Source organism: Nyctereutes procyonoides, unplaced genomic scaffold, assembly GCF_905146905.1.
Source record: "Nyctereutes procyonoides isolate TBG_1078 unplaced genomic scaffold, NYPRO_anot_genome, whole genome shotgun sequence".
NCBI lineage: Eukaryota > Metazoa > Chordata > Mammalia > Carnivora > Canidae > Nyctereutes > Nyctereutes procyonoides.
Genome location: NW_026575142.1, coordinates 38,531,498 through 38,537,543, shown reverse-complemented (window position 1 = coordinate 38,537,543; position 6,046 = coordinate 38,531,498).

Genomic DNA, 6,046 nt, shown 5'->3' with positions numbered 1-6,046 from the left:
GGTGCTGTTCTGGGTGCCCCACACAGCCCTGGATTCAGTTCCTGGCAGCCCCCATTGTTGTGCCCATTTCACAGATGAGGAAATGGAGGCCCCGGTGATGTTAAGAAACGTGCCCCGGGTCACACAGTCAGTATGACCATATCCTGTCCTCTATGGCCGCACCACAAATCACTGGAGAATTTAGCAGCTGACACATCTCTTGTCTCAGCTTCTGTGGGGACAGGAATCTGGGTGTGACTTAGGTGGGTCTTTGGCTGGCGTCTTGTTAAGACTCAACTACGGGCACAGATGGTGGCTAAACGTGTGGTGAACACAGCACAACCTCTAACCTCATCCAGTCACACTGTTGCACACCTGATACTAGTGTAAAATTGTGTCAGCTCTTCTACAACAATAACCAAAAAAACCCCAACCTTACAAAAAACAAAGACTCCATTAGGGAAGGACCCACTTCTGAGCTCACGTACGCAGCTGCTGGTGGGGTTCTGAGTTGTGGGACCCAGGGGCCCCTCTAGCACAGCGCTCGCTTCACCAGTGCCTGGGCCAGGGTGACAGATACGCCGGGAAATATGCCGGGAAAGGTTACTGCAGCCGGGCTGAGACCACCGTCCTCGGGGAGGCACCCGAATGAGGCTGGTTGTTGGCTGGCATCTAGGAATTTGGATTTGGGGAGTGTCCCCCCCAACTGATAAGGAGGGTTCACTGTGCCCTAACAATACACCGAACACCGGCTTCCCCTGTGGTCTAGACCTTTGGATGAACCTGTGTGGCCTGGGCACAGAGTCTCCTGGGAGCCTCCCTGGCAGACGACGTGTCACTCACACTGTCCCATCCTGCTGATGAAGCAGGTGGCATGCTACGCCACACCCCCCAGGAGAGGGCTTTTGCATCTTCGAGCCTGGTTCCCTCTGGACGTCACCCTGTGCACCCTTCCCTCTGTGAGTCTGAGCTCCCTCCCTGTAATAATCACGGCTGTGATTACAATCCCAATCCTCACAGGAACCATTGACTTAGGGATGGTCCTGGGACTCCCGACTCAGCGAGAGAGAGTTCTAGACAGACAGAAGTCACCATCTCTAGAAACTTATCTTCAACTCTCTGCCTTGGGAGCCACCCTGTAGGTCCAGCCGCAGCCACAGAGAGGCACCAGGGGAGGGATCAGTGGGGGGCAGTTCTGGAAGCTGCTACCATAGGGGGTGGACGGCCGAGCCAGGATTCGATGTGATCGTTGCCTCCAGGGGCCAGGAGCCAGGAGCCTACCCTCCATGCCCAGCTGCTCACCATGTGCCAAGATGCCCTGAGCAAGGGCAGGAGGGCAGCTGGAGCTCTGTCTCCTGAGAAGACAGAGGATGACTTGCATTTACTAACGTGAAGCATGAGCCGTGGGTCATGGACGCCTATCAAGGGATGGACGCCCATCAAGAATCCTGCCCTCTGGCCTCAGGTGTGCACGCACACTTCCTGTATCACTTGCATTCATTTTCTGAATGGGTCCAACGTTCACAAGCTCCATGTTAACCTTGGCCTTGGCCACCTAGATCCTGTCACCCTCTTCTGTGCCCTTCCCCGGTTAGTCTACACGCTTTTCCGAAGTACATGTGGACGTACGTGTTTCTCTGTTCACACAAATGGCAGCGGGATAAACACACTTCCCTGCACCCTGCCTCTGTCACTGTTCCCGGTGGTCCCTAGACCCCAGGACACGGGGGGCTCCACCGGGGGGCTCCGGCTCACTTGGCTCACCACAGCTCCTCCAGGCGTGGACCAGGGCCCTTCTGGTTTTCTGCCGTTGTACTGGGCCAAGGTGACGCACATTTGCTATTCTTTTCAAGAAATTTATTTTATTCGTCTCAATAGGCGTTTCAAAGTTCAAAGGGCACAGAGGGTCTCAAGTGGGTCCACTCCAGAGGTGGCCCAGGCACATATGGGCTTGTGGCTCTATGGATGAGAACCTTCAGCAGCCAGATCTGCCATCGGCAGTGCCTGCTTTCTGGGGGAGCCCCTTCCCAAAATGTCAATTAAAATTGGAGGGAAAAAAAATTGGTTCATGTTAGCAGCACTCTTTTTTTTGTTTTTAAACAGTCCCATCAGGCTTTGCCTAGCTCATTTTTCAGTAACAGGGACTTTTTAAAAACTTTGCGACTCCCTTTATAGTCTCTGCGGCTTCCTATCTGCCTTTCCCTGTTTGCTTTGCTCCGTCCTCGAGACCAGCAACCATTGTCAGATGTCGCGGATCCTGGTGGTGGTCTGCTCCTGGTCAGGTGCTGGGCTGCGCGGCATGCGGGATGGGAAGCAGCGTGCTGAACGTCTTGTTCTCTTGGAGAGGGATGCAACAGGCCCTACCTTGAGAGCTGCAAGAGGGAGGCCACGGTTTTGAAGTCTCCTCTCTAGAGCTGGGCAGGTTCCAGAAGAGCGTCTTCCAATGATCCCCGGCTGGGACACCGCCGTCTGGCTGCCCTGAAGACTCTGGGAGCAGAGGGAAGGGGGTGGGGGTGTGCAGACAGCCATGCAGATGAGGGACACCTGGAGCACTGCTTCGCGAGCCCCGCCAGTGTGAGAATTCTGTGGGGCACAGGACAGCTTCTCAGATATTCTCATGGCAGATGGGGTTTTGTTCTCTTCCTTCTCCGTGATCCCCTTTCCTCCTGCTTGCCCGCTGTCTGCACTCCCCTTCCCTGTTGGTGTTAAAATCTCTTTACTGTAGTTTTATTCAAGTTTGGGAGGCAGTGAAATTATATGTGTGGATTCAATTCATACCTCAACTCAGACCCTAATTATTCCCTGCTTTGATAAAAGTTCAAGTTCACATTTGACAAAGAAGCTTAAGAGACTTTAAACAGCCTTAATAATAACTTAAAAAGACATATACTCAAATACGACCTCTGTTCCTCTGTAGCTTCGTTCCTGTCTGGCCATTGTGAGAAGCTGCTAAAATCTCGACTAGAGGATGAGGAAGTGGCTGCTGTCACGTACCCGCCCATGAAAGGGGGCGCATCCCGGGGCAGAGACCTCACATCCAACTGAACTGGCTCCGCTCCTGTTGGCCAAGACTTTTTTCAGAACTGGGACTCCTGGCTTTGTCACACTCTGTGACCATCATTGCTTTAATTTTCTTATCTGTAAGCAGGGTGAGGAATAGCAACCCCCTCTGCGGGTCAGGTTGCTGGAGCGAGTCACAGGTGAGTCTAAGCCTGACCACTAGAGGGTCTCAGGCCTCCACATGCACCACCAGTCATTACCCTCCATCCACAGGGCTCTGTGCCCCTAAGCACTCCTGCCAGCTGGCGCTGTGTGGCCCTGTCTGTAGGGGCACCAGATACCCTGTAGGAAGCAGGCCTTTGTTGCTTGGCTGTGGTGCCCAGGGCCCCAGGCTACTCCGCAGCACAGTGGCCAGCGGCACACCCCAGCCAGCACCCTTCCCCAGCACCCCTGTCTTTGTAGCACAGTGCCACTGTGGGAAGGGATTCCCCCTGGCAGCCTTGAAGGGCACTTTTCTAGCAAGGTCAGCTAATACAAATAGCAGCAACTTGTGTGCTATCCTGTGAGTGGCAGTCACAGCCCTCTCAACAGAGCCCGGGGCGGGGGGGGGGGGGGGCAGGCGCCTCTGGACGTGCTGTCTCCCTGGGGCTGTTCCAGTCACTCCTATATTCCTTAGCAGCTCTTCTTACTGGCCAGCCCCTCATCGCTCCAACCCCATTCGAGAACAATGCTATTAAACTTTCCCTGTGAAGTTACTGCGTGGCTTCTCTTGAAAACTAAATCACTTACGTTGCACCTGCGATGGCCAGGCACCATCCTGTCGGACGTCTGCTATTTAGGCCTCGGTTTTCTTACATGTTGAAATGGGAAGAGATCTGCCCAAATACACAGGGTGTTTATTGTCCCAATGAGGCCAGAGTAATTAGGATACAGTGTGGACGGCCCTGGGCATCTGGTCCCAGCCACCTAACCACGCCCGCGGATTACAATGGCACTAAATGTTTTTCTTTTTTTAATAAATTAATTTTTATTGGTGTTTAATTTACCAACATACAGAATAACACCCAGTGCTCATCCCGTCAAGTGTCCCCCTCAGTGCCCGTCACCCATTCACCCCCACCCCCCGCCCTCCTCCCCTTCCACGACCCCTAGTTCGTTTCCCAGAGTTAGGAGTCTTTATGTTCTGTGTCCCTTTCTGATATCTCCCACACATTTCTTCTCCCTTCCCTTATATTCCCTTTCACTATTATTCATATTCCCCAAATGAATGAGAACATACACTGTTTGTCCTTCTCCGATGGACTTACTTCACTCAGCATAATACCCTCCAGTTCCATCCATGTCAAAGCAAATGGTGGGTATTTGTCGTTTCTAATGGCTGAGTAATATTCCATTGTATACATAAACCACATCTTCTTTATCCATTCATCTTTCGATGGACACCGAGGCTCCTTCCACAGTTTGGCTATTGTGGACATTGCTGCTAGAAACATCGGGGTGCAGGTGTCCCGGCGTTTCACTGCATCTGTATCTTTGGGGTAAATCCCCAGCAGTGCAATTGCTGGGTCGTAGGGCAGGTCTATTTTTAACTCTTTGAGGAACCTCCACACAGTTTTCCAGAGTGGCTGCACCAGTGCACATTCCCACCAACAGTGCAAGAGGGTTCCCCTTTCTCCGCATCCTCTCCAACATTTGTTGTTTCCTGCCTTGTTAATTTTCCCCATTCTCACTGGTGTGAGGTGGTATCTCATTGTGGTTTTGATTTGTATTTCCCTGATGGCAAGTGATGCAGAGCATTTTCTCATGTATGGCACTAAATGTTTGTATAGCACCTGGACTACACAAATGTTGGCCATGTTCACTGCAGAGAAAACACCAATGGTGGTCACTTGCCATAGGGCATCACACTGTTTCCTGGGCTAGTTATTTAAAGCAGGTCCCTTGACCTGGCCACACATTAGAACGGTGTGGGGCTGAGAGTCCACACCAGCGTACGCAGTCGAATCTCTGCAACGTAGGGCCAGAGATCCCTACTCTGAGGCGGCTCTGGAGGAGATCCTCCAGGAGAACTAAGGGTTTCCCTTCCCCTTTAGCCGGTGTGAAAGTCATACTGGCCTTGATCAGTGACGGTCCTCAGGAAGTGAGTAGAAGGAGGGTGATACAGACGGACAGGTGACAGAGGAACCCAGGGCGGCGCTGGAATCAGATGTATTGGTGGGACAGGTTTAAACCATTCACAGGTAACACGCACGTGTTTGCATGTACAATGTGTGGATCCAGAGACACATTCGATTCCTAGTTCTGTCTGGTGAGACACGACTCCTCCACAGCAATGCAGACCCCTAATTCCAGATCCTACTTTCTAACCCCCCGTGCTCCGTTCAAGGGAGCTGGGGCTCCAGGAGTGACTCTAGGACTGGCATGTCTCACTGCACCAGAATGTCGGCGATGGGTGCACATGGAAGGACACAAGGTCTGAGCAGAAGCAGCTGCCATCAGCCGTGTCTGGACAATGTGGGCAAGAGCATGGATAACAGACTGAAATGGATAACAGACTGAAATGGGAGTCCTGGAGTCCACAGGACATGAACGAGCATGCAGAAAATAAGAGGGAGGAGCAGTAACATAGGGTACCATTTAGTAAGGCAGCAGTGGCAGCGAGACATGAGTGCGACTACCGTGGTGGAAACCAGTTCAGGGAAGAACCGCCAAGAGATGCTCACGCTGGTCAAGTGTGATAAGAACAGGTGTAGTGGAGTCCTGAAGAAACACTGACCTTTTCAGCAGAGAAACAAGGCAGGCAGACCCCGTGCTGATGACATGAAACTCACACCGAGGAGGCAGAACACATGCATGGGGCCATGGCCTACGTCTTAGCGACAGGAACGGAGCGGCACCTCTCACGTATTCTTATCACACCCGTGTCGATCACGAGGACACAAAGCAGTCCACAAAGTCACTGACCCGCACCCCCCAGAAGCGACATGATCTCAGAAGCCTGACTGAGGACCGTTCGTCACCCGTCCGAGCGGACACAGAGGGCCTGGCCGCTGACCACACGCGCCAC